At 37.7% G+C, this 21,976-nt stretch overlaps 1 long non-coding RNA gene across 6 annotated transcripts in view; it reads right to left on the bottom strand.

The window, feature by feature from the left end:
• LOC140121835 (uncharacterized) overlaps positions 1-21,976 on the bottom strand; it is a 35,970-nt gene that overhangs the window by 8,254 nt on the left and 5,740 nt on the right. For all 6 annotated transcript variants that reach the window (XR_011854196.1, XR_011854197.1, XR_011854195.1 and 3 more), the window contains exons 2-3: positions 12,354-12,502; positions 84-140 (exon numbers count right to left, since the gene is read on the bottom strand). This is a non-coding gene — a long non-coding RNA (uncharacterized lncRNA). The remainder of the gene's footprint in view (positions 1-83; positions 141-12,353; positions 12,503-21,976) is intronic.

Here is a 21,976-nt window from a genome sequence, read left to right as displayed (position 1 = left end):
GTGTCTGGAAAGCTTATATAGTGCCCTAAACACCATGATTTGTGGTACAAGTGTAAGGAAAATAGTTTGAGCCACAAGATTACCTGTTTGTGTAAAGATGCTCCCTGTCCGCGCCTATTTCTGCATACTTCAGTTGAATCCTGTTAAACAATGTCATGTTTAAAGAATTTATACATATCATTTTAGAATTTACAGTGTAACAACGTTTTGTAAAGTACATAAAAGATTTGGTAGTTTTTCAAATACTCATTGGGGCACATTTACTAGGGGCTGTGCGCCAGTTTTCTGTCAGACTTGGCACATTCTTTTAGGTGAAAACTACCGGCACATGTATTTAAGAAGTGTCTGCACCACTACTGTGTTGCACAGGACCCTTTTGAAGCGCAGCAGCACTAGGCATAATGCGACACAAATTAGGGGGGGTTCCGGTGCACATTTGGTCCATGCGCCAGATTTATCATGCAAAGTCCGACAGAATTGTGTTGCACGCCTTCTGTTAACGGTGCCCACAAAAAAAAGTTGGTGAAATCTGTCGGGACAGTGCAGAGAGATCCATGAAGAACGGGCGCCATAAATCCTGAATCTGGAACACCCTGCACTATACACAGGATAACTGCATTTAGTGCAGTTTGCCCTGTTGTTGGTAAATGTGCCCCATTATTCGTGTTCGTATATACAATACTATGCATGGCAAAAAAAGAAAAGATTGAGATTTCTGGTGCATGTTCTCCATGAATCTGTTGCTTCCCTGCACTCCCCCGAGTGCTACAACTTTTTTTGGTGCACCTTTAACATGAGGCGTGCAACACAATTCTGTCAGACTTTGCATATTTAATCTGATACACATCGACTATTCATCAGAACCCCCTAAATTTGTGTCGCATGGTGCCACAAAAGGGTCTTGTGCGGCACAAATGTGATGCGGACACTTCTTACCTGTGCAAGCAGTTTGTACCTAAATGAACGTGCAAAGTCCATCAGAAAACTGGTGCAAGGTCTTTAGTAAATGTGCCCCTGAGTGTTGCATATTTAGTCAACTATTTACTATGACACATAATTTAGTGAACGTTCATTGTTGGAATTCTACCAATCCTACATATCTATTGATGATTCAGGGAATAGATCATTCAGGTTTGATATTACTGTCAGATCTTTCAAAGAGCAATGACAGTAATGTCGGCAGCTCACCCCTCCCAGCTCCTAATATAAATATTCAACAAAGCTAAAAAGCATGTTAGCCTAATGGTCAGAACCCCAAACAGAAACCGCAGCTAAGATAGCAAGGGTGATGGAGGACCCTTGGCAAAAATTCCAAGTAACAGTAATGCCCGAAAACTGATACTGAATAGATAGTAAATAATAAATAAATCTTTAATTCTATTGCACCTTCAAATCACAACTTATGGATAAACTCCCACCTCAGAACCTTATATTATAAACCACAGTTGCTGCAGAACCTAATAATATAAAACTCGGCTGCTGCAAAACATCACAGTACACACCTGAGCTGCTGCAGAACCTCATAAGACACACTTGAGCTGCTGTAGAATATCATAATACACACTTCAGCTGCTGTAGAACATCACAATAGACAAATGAGCTGCTGCAGAACATCATAATAAACACTTCAGCTGCTGCAGAACATCGCAATAGACAAATGAGCTGCTGCAGGACCTAATCATAGACACCTGAGCTGCTACAATACTTCACAACAGACGCCTGAGCCTCTGCAGAACCTCATAAACACACCTGATTTGCTACAGAACCTCATAATACACACATAAGCTACTCTTACTAATACACTTACTGTATATACTGGCGTATAAGACTACTTTTTAACCCCTTAAAATAATGGCTACAGTGGGGGGTCGTCTTATACGGGGGCCGCACTGTGTGAGGTGTTTTTTTTCCCCGTCAGCGCGCAGAGAGCCGCTTCCTGGGACCGCCGCGCATGCGCGGCAGTCCGGCTCTCACAGTCATTAGAAGAGGCTTAGTATGTGCTGACGGGGTATGCTAAGTACGCGCTGTATGCTAATGCAGCCGCCCTGTCACAGCGGTCGGCGTCACAGAGCTGGGGGTCACAGGCGGCACTTACAGAAGCATGTCGGATCTTCATTAATATCGCAGCTTACAGTTATGATCACCAGGCACTCTCTTGCTCTCTTGTTTGTTTTGCAAAGTTTTAAGCAGACTTTTTTTCATTTGGTAGAGGGGTAGTCTTATACAGTGAGTATATACCAAATTCTATATTTTTAGGGCAGAAGTTGGGGGTCGTCTTATACGCCCAGTCGTCTTATACGCCGGCATATACGGTAACTGCTTCAGAACTTTATAATACAAACCTCAACTGCTGCTGAACCTTATAATACACATTTGAGCTGCTGCAGAACATTATAATAAACACTTCAGCTGCTGCAGAACATCACAACAGAAACCTGAGCCGCTGCAGAACCTCGTAAACACACCTGATTTGCTACAGAACCTCATAATACACACATAAGCTACACTCAGCCACTAAGCTACTCTTACTTATACACTCCTGCTGCTTCAGAACTTTATAATACAAACCTCAGCTGCTGCTGAACCTTATAATACACATCTGTAGGAAATCATAATACACACCTCAGCTGCTGAACTATGGATTGATTGCCATAGTGCTTTATAGAAAAGGACATTACCATTGTGTATTCATTTGCATGTAATCCCTTTCTTTAATTGTTATCTGTTCTGTATTCTAATATTGTATATTTTACACTATCACCTGCTTTATTCCACAGTGACCTTCTTTATTGTTTACTTTATTGCTGCTTATCAGATGTAAGTGCTTATAATGAATTAAATAAAGATATATAAGTATATACTACCATTGCAGGTAGTAAATTATTGCCAAATTATATATATATATATATATATATATATACCAAAAAGAAAATTTCTCTACATCCTATATATATATATATATATATATATATATATATATATATATATATATATACAATGGTCCCTATGTAGGTTTACATATCAGCTGCTGCAGAACCTCATAATACAGACTTCAGAAATTCAAAATACACAAAACTGTTGCAACATAAACTTAGCTGATGCAGAATCCCATTATACACAGCTCAGCTGCTGGACAATCCCATAATACATGCCACAGCTGCAGCAGAACCTCATAATGCACACCTCATTTGCTACAGAGCTGTGAGCACTCTCCATACAACCCCCGCAGTACCAGGACGTTAAAGTACGTCCTAGTGAGCGTAGGGGTTAAATAACAATTAATTATACCAGTTAAAATTATACTGTCCCCCCAGGGCCAGCTCCAGGATTCTGTGGGCCCCTGGGCGATAAAGCCTCAGCGGGCCCCTTAACAGTGAACTCATGTGGCTTCATGACCCTGTCACCTGAGCTCAGACACAGTAAGAGAAAATTATATCTTTCAATTACATCAGCGACAAGGATGCTGTCGCTGATGTAATTACATTTTCTGATCAGAGGTGGGGCTCTATAGCATACCTTTCCCTTAAAAACACATGCATATTTTTACACAATCATTTTTACACTCATACACGTGTCTACAGATTCCTAAATTTATACACACATACAGTATATACACATCAAATTTACTGCATACACACAGATATACAGCATATATACACACGCATCCAATATATACAACATACACACACATCCAGTATATACAGAATGTATACACACAAATATATAGCATATATACACAGAGATATATAGCATATATATATACACATCCGATATATACACACAGCATATACGCACAGATATACACACTCATCCAGTATATTCAACATGTACACACAGATATACAGCATATTTACACACACATGCAGTATATACACAACACATACGCACAGATATACAGCATATATACACACGCATCCAGTATATACACAACACACACGCACAGATATACAGCATATATACACATGCATCCAGTATATGCACAACACATACGCATAGATATACAGCATATATACACACACATCCAGTATATGCACAACACATAAGCATAAATATACAGCATATATACACACACATCCAGTATATACACAACACATACGCACAGATATACAGCATATATGCACACACATCCAGTATATACACAACGCGGTCGGGACGTGGTGGCAGGGTCAGGAAGGAGACCGCATAGGAGAGGCACGACGGCTGCGCCATACGTGAGGTGGATAGTGCAAGGCAGGGAAGGGTAAGGCAGGGTGGGGCACGGTGGTGCGGGCAGGACAGGAGTGGGTGGGATTCTGAATTATACTTTGCCTACGTGCCCGTCTCACTAGTGGTAGTGGGAGGGTCCCGGGGGCACGTAATACGGCTGTTGTTAGCGGTGCCACTGTTTTTGGGCCATCATCGTGGTGGGCCCCTTTGATGCTGACGCCGGCCCTGCTGTCCCTCAAGAGTAGAACACGAGAGCAGTTCATACGGGAAGTAGACGAAAATCATACATATTAATTTGTACATATTAGCATGAAAGCCATGAAAGTAGAATATGTATTTGGAGAAGAGGAAGCGCAAAATATATATTTTTTGATACGACAAGGGGTCCTGTAACCTTTAATGGACAATTTAATAGTGAATAGTGTCTGCTGGAGATTTTATTCATGTTGGGAGGCTGCTGTTTGACATTTTCTTTTGAGCGGAGCTTGTTGCTGGACATCTTATTAATGAGTGGAGGTTGCTAGATATTTTGTTGAGGTGAGGCTGCTGCTGGACTTTTTATTAATGATGGTAGGCTGCTTTTGAACATTTTACTAATGAGGGGAGACTGATGCTTGACATCTTATCGTTGGGGAGAGGCTCTTGCTCAACATTTTGTTAGTGAGGGGAGATTGATACTGGACATTTTATTGAGGGGAGGCCACTGCTGGACATTTTATTGAGCAGAGGCTGCTGCTGGACATCTTATTAATGAAGGGAGGCTGATGCTGGACATTTTATCGCTGGGGAGAGGCTCTTGCTGGACATTTTTTTTAGTGAGGGGAGACTGATATTTACATCAATTCTTGATATATTTATTAGTGTTTCTATATATTGCATGCTTAGATTTTTTTATCATTTCAGGCATATTATTTTTCAGTAATCTATTAGTGTTTCTTTCAATGCAGAAGAATGGGGGTAAACAGCTCTTCTAATAATGACCGTCATAAGAGCAGTAATGTCTGCATTGCCATTATTGCCTTCATCCTTAATCCTGCACATATTTCTTAGATCACTCTAGATACATCTTGGAAATTGGTGCCAAGAAACCCTACAATTCAGTGTCCTTGTAATAAATGTGTGTCATTCCTAAGCTTCCTCAACCTTGCTGATAATCTTTATTGGCTGCGACCCATCCTGCTTCATAAATTACACCATCCTTTACTTTCCCTAATAAGGTTATTTTTATGTCAGGCTTAAGTGTAGTATATTTCAACAAATGTCGTTTTTGATCATTTAGATTTTAACATAATCTATATAATAGTTATTTTTGTCATTTTTAATGCTGTGAAAAGTTGATTTAAAATATCATCGGAAGCACAGAGGGCTCAATTAATGTAATGTGCTGAAGACTTTCCATTAGGATCAATTTTAATAAACTTTAAATGAAATTTAAACACTTAGTGACAGCCAGATTTAATAATGGGGGATATTATAGAACACCATGCGAATGGTCAGAGGGATTGGAATCAAAAGTATTAAAACTTACAGTGGGTCTGCAGGGGATGAGACAATTTTTTAATGAAAATATCAGTAAAACTAGAGGAACTTATTTTAGGCTCACAAACACACACACTCATTACTAGTGACCGATGCATATTATATCAGATTAGAAATGTATACGATAACATGATCATGATGTCTGTAAAATTGCAACATAACCAATTGACCTTATAGTGAACAGTTACTCTAGTGATTGCAATGCCTCCATCAGTTGCGTAACTAAGAGAGGCAGGGCCCCCTAACAGACTTCTGCATGGGGCCCCTTCCCCTTAAAAAATATGTCCATACTAATACACACACGTTTATATAAGTATATAAATGTGTGTATATAATGCCCCCCAGTATTTCTTGTCTCAGGCGTGTACTGTGCAAGATGTACACGGTTAAATACATATTATTTAATACAGAATTTATTTATCTGTTGGGGTTTACTATAGCAGGACAGCTGAATAGAACTTTCATCCTATGTCAGGAAGTTCAGTCGTTCGTTTTCTTGATGCCAGAGAACAGTTTGCAAGAAGCAAGCTCTGACTCACTCCCTACTTATCTTTCACTTATTAAACTCTCTCTTCTACAATCTATTCTTACTGCAGCAGCCAGACTCGTCTATCAATGGATGCCATCAGTCACTGCACTGGCTACCATCACCTTCCGTGTTCAATTCAAATTAATAACCCTTATCCACAAAGCTCTGCACATTGCTGCACCTCCCTACTTCTCCTTGGTCATATCATTCTACCGCCAGTGATCTAAGATTACTTTCTTTCTTAATTCAAACCTCCCGGTCGCATTCCCAGGACTTCTCCTGAGCTCCTTCTATTCTCTGGAGCATGTTACCTTGAACTATAAGACTAATAACCAACTACCTGAGTTTCAAACATGTCCTAAAAACCCATCTCTTCAGACACGCCTATCACGCTCCCTTGGTTTCTGGAAGTACCAATAGCCGCTGGTTACTAGTTCATTCAGCGTTATTTATTTATTTGATTATTTTATCCCTTAAAGAGAACCTGTAAGGCAAATTAACCACCCAAAACTAAATAGATTTTTATAAACTCCATTAGAAAGCATTGCCCTTATTGCTACATTGTCCCTGTACAGGCCTGTAAACTTAAACAATCAGGTCCTAAAGCTTTATGCAAATGACTTGAGATGGGTCCAATGATCATATTTAGCAGTCCAGCTTATTCATGAGTGAGAGGCACAGCCACACCCTCAGTGCTTGACTGACAGCCTGTATAATGAAGTGACACTCCTGCTGCTGGCTCCTCTATGTGCTTCCTGGTTCTGGTGGCCGTGCCCCCTGCAGCATGTGTGTATGAGATACTCCTATACACATGACTGACAGCCTGAATAATGCTCTGACACTCCTGGTGCTGGCTCCTCTATGTGCTTCCTGGTGCTCCCGGCCACACCCCCTGTAGCCTGGGTGTGTATGAGATACTCCTTTACGGATGACTGATAACCTGTATAATGATGTGACACTCCTGGTGCTAGGTCCTCTACATTCTTCCTGGTTCTGGTGCCCCCTGCAGCCTGTGTGTGTGTATTAGATACTCCTATACACATGTCTGATAACCTGTATAATGATGTGACACTCCTGGTGCTGGCTCTTCTATGTACTTCCTGGTTCTGGCGCCCCCTGCAGCCTGTATGTGTATGATATAATTCTATACACATGACTGACAGCCTTTATAATTACGTGTCACTCCTGGTGCCTCTTGTGTTTGTGAGATACAACTGCTATAGGATGTAGCCATGTGTATAGGTGAGCAGCCTGACATGCTGTTACTCCTTTACACTACTTGAGTAGCTGATGTCTTTCTCTTTCACACAAACAATATCAATGCTTTACTATACATTACACACAGACATGGGCAGGGGGAATAGTGGGGAAGGGGTAACTTTCTATCTCCATGTGTCCAGGCTCATTTACATAATAAAGAAAATGTATTATTAGAATGATAAATGTATGAATTAACTAGATAAAGGATTGGATGGATCCTTGTGAGCTACTCCAACAGGTAGTGGTGACAGAATTAGTTACAGAGAGATGATGACAGGTGTCCTTTAAAGAATGGCTGGACTATTGAACAAGCTCTGTCACCCCCTGATGCTCATAGATTGTAAGCAGGGACCTCATTCCTTTTATTCCATCTCACAATATTATTGCTCTGCTATGTCTGATTTTATTTAATTTCTATATGCATGTAAATAAAGAGTTATTACTAATATTATTAATATTCTTATTATTAAGAAAGAAGTTAAATTGGCTAATCTCCTCAAACATATCTAGAAGAACTTATCATACATCACTCACCACATGAGCCACATTATTGATTTTATTTCTGTGGGTGAAGCTTTTTACTTGTACAAAATTTTCAGAAGAAAATAAAATAAAAACACAATTGTGTTTGTGGTTTTTCTTTTCACATTATACCCCATGAAAGAGAGATTAAACGTTAACTATCATACTTTATTATGAACTCAGGAGTAGAATAAAGTCTTTTCTATGTTTTGCTCAATATTTTTTTAATTGTGATAAAAATAATATGTTTATTCTTTGTGGTGGTAATAACTTTTTTCTTTTCAAATTAAATTCAAATAGATTTTCCATTTTCTATTTCACTTGGTTACTAACCATTGTATTCACTTGCTTGCCTACTTATTATTTCAAATGATCATTTTCTGTCACTATTATATTATTTCATATGATAAGGAAAAGTTGGCAAAATAGATCTGGGTGGTAATATCCTTTTATTAAAACTTATTAAAATTTTTCTTGTAATTTTCCATTAAAATATAGTAGCTTCTTTTAAAACAATGGCGACACAGGACGAGAAGTCTCGTCCTAATTATTGACTGATTTGGCAAGCTCCATGCAGCGCTGCGTAATCTGTGTGCACTATATAAATAAAGGAATCATTATTATTAATTAGTGGGCTGTTGCCAAATCAGGAGGAGCGTTCTCATACTGATGATTGCATCGGCATTGTGAGAGTGTCAGCCCGATCAGCAGTAGAAGACTCTTCTGGCTGCTGCTAGGTCTGCCATATGTAATTATTTAGTAGTTTTAAAAACACAAAACAAAATTGGTGTTGTCACATCCATAGCGACCTTGGCTAAGCAGATATAACATTAATATACATATACTTTGGAGGGCATAAAAATAAGAAAAAAAACCTATTTCAAAATTGCAATTTCAATGCCAAAAAAGTAAGTGTAATAAAAAAGCCATATAAACTGTTACCTTATTCCACAATAAATAAACCCTATTAGTGTTCTTTCCATTGATAAATAGAAAAGTTACAGGGGCACATTTACTTACCCATCCCTGGCGCGTTCCCCGATGTGCATTGTCCCACTAAGATTGTGTGACCGATATCCTGCATGTGTCGCTTCCCCACTCAGGTCCGACGGAGTTCACCATCTTCTTCCTGGTGCATATAAGTGCTTGTTCTTGCGACACAATTTTAATGTTAAATCCCGCGTTCAGTCCGAATCAGTCAAGTCGTCCAACGCCCTCCCCCCATTTCTGTCCCATGAAAGCCAGAGCAGCTGCGCCAAAATCCAATTGCATGTGACACAATCGCCTTCTAAATACCTATCAAAGCAGCGAAAATCCTGAAAAACTTCTGGAAGTTCAAAGGAGATGCAATCGGGGACCCTTAGTAAATAAGCCCCATAGTTTTAGAATATGTAAACACATAATCAAATTTTCTTTCTCTACAAGGTGTTTTTTTCTGAATGAATGAGTATAAGAAATCATGTACATGTTTGGTGTCTCCTTAATTCTACTAACATATGCACTAATATTGTTATGTTTTCATACTGTACGGTGAACTGCATAAATAGTTGTTTCCTCTGCTCCCCCACAGCAAAGCATTAGTACATTTTTTATCATCATGCTATTTTTACCCTAGAAATTAATCTATTGGAAAATGCACCTTTTACCACAAAAACAAGCCCTTATATACCGATTTCATATAAAAAATCAAAAAGTTATGTTTTTGTGGCAAGTTGAGCAAATATAAACAAACAAAACTGTGTCCTTAAGTTGTTGAAGAAAACAACATTATGTACAAAATTTGAAAATTAACCAAGCGTCTTATTGTATAATTTTGGTCAGTGAAACATTGCAGAAGTTAGAACAGACTTTGACTTTTGGTCCTAGTGCTATTTGACCATCTGTTTTTGTATTTCTAGTGTCAATTTAGCTGTGTCAGATTTTCACATTCAATTTAGACAGCAATTGGCCTTATATAGAGACATTTCAAAAGTGGGATCTAGGTGTTTATATGTATTTTCTATTATTGTACATAATATTGTATTCAATAAAATAATGTACAATATTTCCAAGGGGTATTCTGGCAAAATGAACGTCTGATATAAAAACCCCATAATGATATAAATAAATTAATGCATACAACAAAACTCAGTGGTGCAATCTGCACTGCTATGGGAAGTGTGAACACAGTTGTGCCTTTTTCTTTTTGGTCCATCTTTTATATACAACGTCACAATAATAAATGTCTTGCAAACTCCGACTAAGCTCAACCATGCCCCTTTAGGTGCACAGTTTTCGAAAGTGTCAGACAAAGTGCATAAAACTAGCACAAAAACTTTATATAAAACTGGTGCAGACAGAATGTTATATCTGGCCCCATGTCATTAATCACAAAACAGAGCCTAAATAGTTTGTTTATATGATTTATATACAAATGTATATGAGCTTTCTAAAGCTATCTTTAAGATGGTCACCACAGGATACTACAACTCCCATGATGCCTCAGTTGTTGGTAACAGCTCCTCACTCTCAGGCTATTCTTCTAGTGATGAGTTAACAGACTGTCCTGTTCTGTTACCAGAAAAATGATGTGTATAACTGACAATACTGCACATTGCTTCACTGAGATGATGTTGTACTACTGGCAATACTGGATCTGGAATTGTTCAGTTCACTACAGTTAGTCCTAAAAATGAAACATCTGGTGCCTTAATAATATCCTTCTACATATATTTTGAGGCCAGGATGATTGTGTATATGCATTCTTATCATGTATATATGAATATACACACATCAAAATGTTAGTTCTGACCATTACTCTCACAAATGAAACCAACTACAGCCAAACATAGTGGTGATCACATGACCAGCCCATGCAGGTGCAGGACATGTGATGTGGACATGTGACCAGCAGCCATCTTCTGTCCTGTGTCTCCTCCACAGGGAGGACTGACTGACTAAAGGGCCAGTAGTATTTTAAGTCTTTATGACAGTGTATAAGAACTAATGACAGTAAATAACAACTAATTACATATTAGCTTATATTTTAATAACCTTTTTGAATATAAATTATGCTGATTCCTTGAATACCCCTTTAATGTTAAATAACAAAGTTAGGTTTTAATAAAAAAGATGTTACTACCAAATTCTATCTCCCTACCCTTGCCTTAGCTATGAAGTCACATCAAATCCTTTGCTGCTGTGGTGGACCATTGGCACCAAATATTTGCACCCCTCTAAAGCTCCTTGGATGCTGAAATGGATTAAAAGTACATCATTTAGGGGTTTTGGCTGAATATATGAAACCACAATAAGTACTTTGTAAAGTAGGTTGCATGTAAGGGGGGTTGGGTTCCGGGCACAGCAGTCAAGGAGGTGCCAGCCCTGACAGCCATATCTTTACATAACTGCGCCTCCTTATCTCCTCGTAGCCACAACAGGCCCTGCCTCCTCGCTTCTTGTCCTCTCCTTGGCCTGTCAAGGTTTCATCTGAATTCTCGCGCGGAAATTAAGATGAGACGGAGATAACAGGGAGATTTATGTAAAGATTTGGCCATGAGGGCAGGCTGTACCAGGAAGCCCACCGCCATGATTGGAACCGGACCATGAATATAAGTTAATTTTTCTGCCTGCAGACAGCGGTCTCAATTTATTAAAGACATGTCCAGCACACATGCAGCCAGCCATACAAGGTACTTATTGTGTTTTCATAGCGTTTTGCCTAGTGACAGGTTCCCTTTAAGGCAGGATTTGCCATGAGATACATTTACATCAAACAGAGTTAAAGAGTAAATCAAACTGCCAGCATTAAAGAGGTTTGCCCAGGATTTCTGATAGTGGTGTGCTTTAAATGTTTCCTCAGTATTAAAGGGGACATACCAGAATTACATGTTAGTGCATCTCAGCTAGAGTGTATTTGATTATGTAAAATTGATCTTTTAATAACCATTGTTCATATCATATTTTTTAATTTTTTTTTTTACACAAGAGTAGTGCAAACTGCACTAAAAGTGTTTTTTCCTGTGTATAATTCAGGGTGTGCCACAAAGTTTAGCGTGTGCCACAATTGTATTCTTAAATACCTGTGAAAGCAGTTTGCACTCAAAAGGACAGGCAAAGTCTGACAGAAAACTGGCACACGGCCCTAAGTAAATGTGGGCCTATTTTCTACAAAGCCTGTTTACATGGATATGTTACTGTAAACTGGGTTTATTTACCACTAAGCTCTTGACCATTTCCTGATGTTTAATGACTGTCAGCCACATACAATTTGATGGATAGAAGCAGCAGTAGCCAATAATTTGATTGTAACACCTACCTCATTATGATCGATTCACAGTTACAAGGAAAGGAAATTAATATTTTCAGCACCATGAACAGCGATGTCCTGCTCTCATGTAACACTCTCAAACCAAGCACAGGATGCGGCTTCATCAGAAGTATTGGAAAGCATTTTAGACGGTGTTACTAAAAATGAAACATGGAAATAAAGATGAATGGGGAATAATGGGCACATTTATATCTATCATAAATGGGCATTCATTAGAGCAGTAGTAGTGGCATTGTTTAAAATAGTTTTAGTAAATGTACTTAATACTATAGACTGATATATAGAAAGTATAATATTTGCTTTTATATATATATATATATATAATCATATATATATATATATATATATATATATATAGGAAACAAGCAGTACCATCTAAATCAGAAAAGAAGGGATGCTATCTTTAATCCTCTTGCCCAAGAGTCCAGATATACAATAAGTGTGCAATGTGCACATGGCATTATACTACACTTATACACATAGCAAGGAGGGAAGGACTAACTTGTTGTGCTTATTGTGCAGGGCCTACATCTGCACCATTCTCCTTACTTTCTAAGTACTGCCTCCACTTTATAGGTGGTGGGATAATCACCCCCACACATCGTAAATTTCTAAAACAAAATGGTATTATGAATGTATCCCTTTCATGAAAAGGTCTTTTACCTAATTTAAAAGGGTTTCCACACCTCAGTCATATATTCTGTGGATATAACATGAATGTCTGACATAGAAAACAAACCTTTAGATTTCTTTGAAATGGAACATACTATACATTTTCAGAGGAATAACTTCTCTATCCGACTAACTTGTATCAGCTAAATCATCTTAATTCTAATCAGTAAGACAGCAGCTGGGCCTTACCGTACTTTTATCTGAATTCAGCACATTCCATAGTAATAACCCCCAAGAACACCTCAGGCATAATCTCATATGATCAGTCATAGTCTTACAACTTAACTTAGTCTGACAATATACATTTGATTCATTCAAAACTAAATAGCCAGCACTACCTTTGCATCTCTTGGAGCTATAAGTGAGATCACATAACTATACAGATAACCATCCAAATAAAACAATGTGAGTACTAAGGAGAAACTGCTCTAAGTTCTGAAAAATAACATAATCTTTATTTTTTAATAGGCACTCTACATCACACACAGGCCGTCTGATAATAGGGATAGGGGAGTAAGATGCTGTCAGACGCTAATACAGGTGGTCCCCTACTTACAGTCACCCCACTTACACACGAGTGTCCCCTACTTAAAGGACACCCGACTTACAGATGACCCATAGTTACAGACGGACCCCTCTGCCCACTGTGATCTCTGGTGAAGCTCTCTGGATGCTTTACTATAGTGTCAGGCAGCAATAATCAGCTGTAAGGTGTCTGTAATGAAGCTTTATTAATAATCCTTGGTCCAATTACAGCAAAGAAATTTTGAAACTCCAATTGTCACTGGGGCAATAAAGTTTTTTGTCTGGATCTACCATTATAAAATATACAGTTTCAAATTACATACAAATTCAACTTAAGTACAAACCTACAGACCCTATCTTGTATGTAACCCGGGGATTGCCTGTAGTGATGGCTTATCAACCCAAAATTGCAAAGCATGTTGAAATACAGCTCTTTGGCCATTCCCTGCCCCAAAATCTGTGTTTAGGATTGACTGGGAGCAGGGGTGGAATCCAGACGGCTCCCCCTGCTGGATCACAGACCCAAGGGGAATTAGTAAATGGAGCAAGATTTAGCTACCTATGAGCGTATGTGGTCACTGTGCTTTGTGCAGCAGTTTGCTTCTAGCACCATTATCCACTTTGCAACTCCGGTCCAACTCTTCTCCATTTTCCAGTACTATACATCTAGTACTGTACATCTAGTACTGTACATCTCCCCATAACCCCACACACGGCCTACAGAGAACCGTCTGTAAAAAAAAATAGAATTCCACCCCTAACTAGGAGGACTTCTTATGGACATACTATGGTTGACACCAGGTGCTAATTTTTTTTTTGTGTCCATAAATCTCCCTAAAAATATGGAGCAAATGTAGTTTCTGAAATTTCTACCTACAGGAAACAAAAACTTTATGTAGGTGCAATAAATTTCAGGGTTGATGTCCCAGTAAAAAGTCTAAAATGTTGTATTCTATTAAGCCTTATTCAATGAATATGGAGATGCACATAGTAGGACTGAAGGAAGTAAATGTACACCCCCTCACCCCCCGATATATAGCCTGGGATGGCCTCCAGCTGTGGGATAAAGCCTGGAACTTCAGCCTGTTGTTCTCCAGGTTCAATACACCAGCAAAACAGCTCAGGAAAGCCCTCTCTGAATTTTAATCCGGAAATATGAAAATGCAAATGGAAATTGTTTGATGTATGAGGAGACGTTATCTAATTAGGGCGTAAGAAATGTAATCTTTCCAGCAGGCAGGTCATATAATTAATGTTAATTTAACGCTCAGATTCTCAGCCATTAATTTTTATTCTCTTAACTGTAGTTTGGCAGGGGCCCCTGGTCCTCAGCAATGGATGTGAGAGCACACTGGCTCTTTAGAGTGAATTATCTTGGACCTCCTGGTTTCAATAACAAGATCACATCATGTATGCATTATTAAGCCTTGTAATTGAATGGTCTATAGTTTGCATATCAGACGATTAAAATAATATGTTTTCCTTTTCTTCCAACACGTAATGTTAAAGCCTCTGCGAATATTTGGTGATTCTGATAATTATCAACAAATTACTACAAATGTTCTCTTCATTACAGTCATTTCTTTCAAGCAGTTTTTTTCTCTAAATGTGAATATCATTATCCATTTCCTCTTTTCTTATGAACTGATTAACTTTTAAAGAACATCATATGTTATCAGAGAAAAGAATACTTTGAGGGTAGCTGCTGTATTATTAATGCAGTGTGTTACAAGAACTGCGGAGATGAAGACAGAGTAGTGTTTAAATGTATTGCTCTCCAGATAAAGCATGCATACCCCCAATAAATCATGGAGGTGCCCCAATCTGCAGCATAATATATTATATTGCTGCACCAATAGGGCAATTGGCGCTGACTTTACTCCTTTGCAGTGAACAACAATAGTTTCCATACATGTGTATTAAGAATACTATATGCTACCAAGTTCATTGAACAGCTAATTTAGGGTAATTGAATTATTTTATGTTGCCAATAATAGGCCAAGGAATGACTTGTCTTTAACCCCTTGCCACCAATGCTGTTTTTGCATTACACTTTTCTGCTCCCCTATTTTTTTCTGTTTACGGAGCTGTAATCTAGTGTTGATATTTAACCCCTTAATGACCAGGCATGAAAAGGCTTTAGCGATCGGGGTATGTTTAGTGAATTTTTCTACTTATCAGTTTAAGGGCCAGAACTTTTTTGTTTGTGTGCTACATTAAACATTTTTGCTGTGGTTTTAGGGCTTCTTAAAAATGAACAAATATTAATGGATTTTTTGTAATATTTAGTTTTTCTGGAGGTTTAAAGTTACAAAAAGTGGGAGAAATTACTTTTTTACTATTTTCAATGTATAGTATATATATTTTTGGTATTTTTGATTTTCAAATTAACTCAAAATGACCATTATATATAAATTCCCCTGTGTGTGACTGTGGTTTTGGAATATAACTTGGATAGTCCCGGTCCCACAGGGAAGCTATGGCAATGTTTTGTATAAAGTAGCAGGGGGATTTTTTATTTTATTGGAAAATATTAATGCATTTTTCTATATACATATCAATATTTTATGTGTGTATGTGTGTTTTACCTTATATGTCCCCCATAAGGTCATAAAACCCCTGGGGGACATTTTTACTATTTTTTTCCTTATAAGTTTTCCACCGTAAATTGGGGCATTGACAAGAGCTCCAGCTACAGGTGAAAAATAACTCCTGTGAGGACAAATGTCAGGGGCAGTGCTGTACTGGATTTGATTAGACCCAGCAGCTCAACTTAACTCTTTCAGAGACAGATGTTACTTGACTGCTGGGTCGATAGTACGGGCTCCAGCATGTACAGCATAGTGCTACTTCAGCTCTATACACTGTGGAAAGGAGAAGGCAGAAGCAGTAATAAACCCCTTCTGTCTTCTCCCTAGAGTATTGGCTTCCCCTGACCCCTGTCCTGCTCCCACAATTAGTGCAAGAGAAACTAGACTCAAAAGACAGTGGTCAGACAGGATTTAGTTAATATACCCTGCAGTGTACTGGGAAGCTGAAAAAAAAATTCCATAAGCATCAGGACTATTTTTTTGTTGACTGTTTTTGCCACTTTTATTTCACCATGTTCTGACTTTTTAGCTTTTTCATACATCAGTGTATAGACCTACTTAGAGTGTAATTTTTTTAGGGATGAGATGAAGTTATCATCGCTACCATTTTGGGGACTGTATGACGTTTTCATTACTTTTTATTCAAATTTTTCTATTTTGCAAAATAGCAAAAAAAGATGCAATTTTTCATTAGAGGGTTCGCCGCTGGGAGTTTTATTATTCTGTTTCATTGGCAATTTTCGGATACCTAACATGTTTATGTTTATTTATATTTGTAAGCTAGGGAAAGGAGGATTATTTAAACTTTTATGATTTTTCATTTTTTTTCTTTTTTTTAACTTTATTTTTAGGGCCCCTACAGTACCCTAAAGGGTCTGATCACTCAAACAATAAACTGCAATGCAACAATATTGGTGTTGAATAAAAAGCCTGGGAGTAATGCATTTAAATATGGCAGGAAGCTTAGCCACGTCATTTAAACTGTAAAAAACAAATCAATGCCAGCATAACACAGAAGACACTCAGAATGTACGAAGAGGACTCAGCCTGTAAGCACTCTTTATACATTCTTAACAGCATCATGATGTACAATGATGTCACGTGTCATAAAGACTGCAACCAACATGTGGATATATGAAAAAAAAACTAAAAAAAGAACATCACGGACCCCCACAGTATCATTGCAGAAGCAGAGAAGGAATTAAATAGGTGCCTTAGGCTGTCTTTTTAAAATCCTTAAAACCATTTAAAATCATAGTTGTAATAATGTTGATGATAAGAAGAATTGGATAAAAAAAAATTATGTATCCTAATTTAAAGAGATTTTTAGATTTTATTGTTTTGTGCCTTAAATTGCTATTATGAAATGAATGGAAAAATCTCAGCACTTTTAGACCAAAAAAGCAAAATGTGAAGAGATGCTTTTTAGTATATTTATTGCCACTCCTGCTCCCATGGCTGCATTCACGTATTTTAGCTGTGTAGGGCCAGCAGTTTTATGCTGGAGCTGGACATAACAGGGGAATTTTTGGTGCATCCATTCAGGGCCCGTAGATAGAATATAGCTAGGTAGGAAGGCTGCACTTTTTTGTCTAGCAAAATAACATGAAACTGATTTGCATAAAAAACTATAGGATGTTTTCTGGCATCAGTTTCCCTTTGGCTTTACTGCTCTACAACAGAGAGAAAATAACGTGAATGTAAAATAACGTGATATGTGAATGTAACCTAACAAGTCATCCATCATAAAAACATATCAGGTCACCAAAAGTGACATTGTAGCAGCCATCTCAGGGCACACATTTGTCTCTATCTGATAGTCCTTGATATGGATTGAAACAAATTACCTACGAGTCTTAATATTCTGTATAATATCTAGACTCGGACCCTACACATATACCTTGCACATAAACTTTAAAAAGTCTTTCCCATTTTTTACTTTGCACCTAAGATGTTTAATTTAATAGTCAATAAACGTTAAGATCACACTCTGTCTGGCGCACCATGACTTAGCCGTGTGGCTGAACGGAAAAATATAGGATAAGTCCTATAATTTGACGTATTACAGGGAAGGTTGCTCGGCTTTCAGTGGAAAGGGGAGGAGTGAGGAGCACTCACCCCTCCTCTCTCCTGCACCCAGTTGTATGATCGCCCTGGCTGCAGCCCGGGGGTGTATACGTTCGTGTGCATGAGACCTAACATGAAATTAAATAGAACAGCAAATTAGAAGTTCCTGTGAGCAGGGCCATCACACCTGTTGTTTCATATGACTTTGTTATCGCTCCATGAAGTCTTTTGTTCCCCATGATCAGTAATGTACTGCAGAGTATACCGGAGCCATATAAAAGATTTATTTATAATATTATTATTTATAGTTTCTCTGCATTCAGTATTGTATTTATGTCAGTATTTTTACAGATCTTTGTATCTATATTTTTCTCATGTTTAAAATACAAATACACATGTAATAGATGTAATATAAATATAAAACTTTACATCAGGTATACTCGTAAGAAAGTATGGGCAAGGAATATGTCTACTATTGCCTCTATATCATATAATATAGTAATACAAAATACAAGCACATCTAAACAAAGAGTTATATGCTTGAGACTAAAGGCAAAACATTACATCTATAAGCGCTCAAGTTTGGCAAAGGTAAGTATATGAGATGGAATTGATCTGCGTCTCCCACTTTATGAATATTGAAGCAAATTATATAGAAGGCAATAAGGCAAATATTGTCACTTTCTCATAATAATAATATTTCATATATTAAATTCTTATTTGTATAGCGCCATCATATACAACAGTGCTTTACAAATCATGGGGAACATGTATAAACAGAATAAGACGTTACAGAGTAAAACATTGTCGTATCAGAGTCTGGGCTCGGTGCGCAAGAGCTTACAATCTATGATTGCTGTGTGGGATGTTGTGTGGATCAGGTAAAGTGATTATAAAATAATGGTAATGTGTACAATGATATAAAATAAGGTATAAATGAAAGGCCCCATATTTTAAGTCTAATTTGAGCTATAGTTGTTGCTTTATGACTATTACAGGCATATTATGTCTGAGTGACTATGTTTCTAAAAATTGTAAATGATAAACATGCTTATTTATTTCAAAACCTGCCTTGTAGTCTGTTGCTTCTTATCTTGATATCACCATCTAATGTCACTATTATCAATATGACTTTTTTTTTTATTATTATTATTCAGTTCTTACTGTGCATACTTTGATTATCCATCTAGTTCTCCGTTCAGAACTTTTAGAGTCTTGTAGAGACTTTATACAGAATGTTATTGTATAATTCATACTATCGCTATTGTGCTATAGCAGTACTGTAGATAAACGTATAGAATTATTATTGAGATGTGCAAGAGGAGGGGGTTCTTTCTTTTTTAGTATAACCATCTATTTCCGTCCACCTCCTCCAGTTTGTTTCATGGATACATTTTTGAACATTGAGATATATAGAAAAGCACATTTAAAGCTATGAAAGCACATATAATGCAGCTTATACTACGGTAGATGAGATTTTGACTAATAATACAATTTTATTTACTTTGCATACTAGTGAAATGTCCTATCGCCAAGTTTACAATTGTATATATTTGACGTCGAGTTGTGGATAATGACTATATTATCTCTTCTATCATATAAATTAGCAGCATGGGATCAGTAGCACTTTCACTCTTTATCTCCCTGTTTAGGGTTGTTTGGAGGTAATGAGAATTTACATTTCATTAATGCACTCAGTAATGGTGCTTCAGAGGCCACCAGGTAAGTTCAATAAAGCTCAAATACAGCCATCAGGGGCACATTCATATTCAAAGCAAAGTGGCTACTTGGGATCACAATGGGAGCACTGTGTGAGCTGCTTACATTAGAAACAGGACTAAAAGTTATTTCCTGTACACCCTGCTGCCTTACAAGTCACTGCTACAATGTATGAGATAGATAGAGAGAGGAGAAAGGAAATGGATATGAGATGAATAATAGTAAGAAAAAAACAGAAAGATAAAGAAGACAGATAGAAAAATAGATACAAATAATAAGATGGAAAAATAGTTCAATAATCCCAAAAATAGGTAGGTAGACAGAAATAATAGAGAAGATAGATAGATAGATAGATAGATAGATAGATAGATAGATAGATAGATAGATAGATAGATATTTGTAGGAAAGAGGCAGCACTCCAAAGTACGTGGAAAAGGGTGAAGCGTTTATTCCATGTGCAACGTTTCGGCGTTGTGGCACGCCTTTTCAAGATAGATAATTTATTATTCTTTGGACGATAATGTATTTCTCTAGCTCACTGTATCAGGCTACACCTTATATGAAAACCAACGACGTACATGACAACACTTTAGGCCGGGTGATGTTATAGATCTGAGATCATTGTACATTATAGTCTTCATTTTCCATTACAGATCTGGGATAACTAGCAGAACATTTTCAGCAGCAGTAGAAATTACCACATAGTAGGAGATGAATACACTCTGAGAAACTTTGAGGAAACTTCAGATAAATTCCTACATTTATTTGTCTAGTGGGAATCAATATCCTGTCACCATAGCACCTGGAAAGTGGGCAATTTGAAAGCTGATCCATATATGCATGCGAATATGTTTTAATATCAGGGAAGCTATGATATGTCTCAGTCATTTTCCATCCATTTTGTTTAGATTTTCTTTCTGCTTTGAAATGTGTTTTCTAGATACCTTAGGGAAAAGCCAACAGCAAGTGTTGCTATAGACTTGTCATAAATTTCTCCCTAGCACTGTAGCCTTCTTAGCTGTTTCATTAGAAGAGCCAGCTGCCTCTTTGTGGGGATGGGGGGTTTAAAGCAATCGCTTCTGAAGGAAACCTGGGCCTCAGTTTTGTCCCTTTGGCCCTTAAAGTTGAAGCCTCATTCAGGCGCTGGGTTTATGCACCAAATCAGGCTCCTTGTCTTGTGAGAGCTGCACTGAAGACATGAACCATTCAATGGCTCATACAGAGGAGGTTAAAAGGGGAAGGGTGGGGGAGACCAAAACATTCACTCCTCACAATAGTTACATTAAATGCGACCAGCAATATGCATTACAAAGAGACACCTCCATTTTCATTGTACTCACAGACTAAAGCCTCAACCCCATTCCTTCACCAATCTGGGGTTAGTGAACCAAAAATGGATATACCATCCATAGAAAACTAGTGGAATCCACTGAGAAAACACTTTCTGCCTAGCGGTTCAGCCTATTTATTTTCTCGTTGCAAGCAATGAACAAAACAAATCTTTTAACTTCACCCATGCCAGCTAGTATTTTCTGAGAGAACCGGGCAGCTGAACAATCAGGTATGGGGGAATAAAGTGCAGGCTTTGTCCAATGGGTGTAAAAACTTTCTATTTCATCTAAGGACGTTGTGAGACAAAGAAGTGGCAGAAGGAGTAGAAGTAGAATCAGATAAATATTGGAGCCTGCATAATGTCTCTGTTTAGAGTAGCAACCACATAAACTGCCAAAGAGATTAGGAGAACATATGAAAAATGTAATTGTAATTCATAGCATTTATCATTATTATTGTTATTACTACTACTACTATTGCAACTATTAGTATGGGAGCATTTACAATTATCATACAGGTGGCACAGCACTGCCATACTGTATGTATGATATTTAGGAATATATGTCTCTGTAGATAAAAGTAATCAATAATAACTACTTCTGTAGTATTGTAGAAAAAGGTAGCCAGACCGATACATAGATATAAGATAGATAGATAGATAGATAGATTAGATAATTATACAGTATACATCATGTGTACAACTGT

Source organism: Engystomops pustulosus, chromosome 3 (assembly GCF_040894005.1).
Source record: "Engystomops pustulosus chromosome 3, aEngPut4.maternal, whole genome shotgun sequence".
Taxonomy (NCBI): Eukaryota; Metazoa; Chordata; class Amphibia; order Anura; family Leptodactylidae; genus Engystomops; species Engystomops pustulosus.
This window is presented reverse-complemented; position numbering and strand designations above follow the sequence as displayed.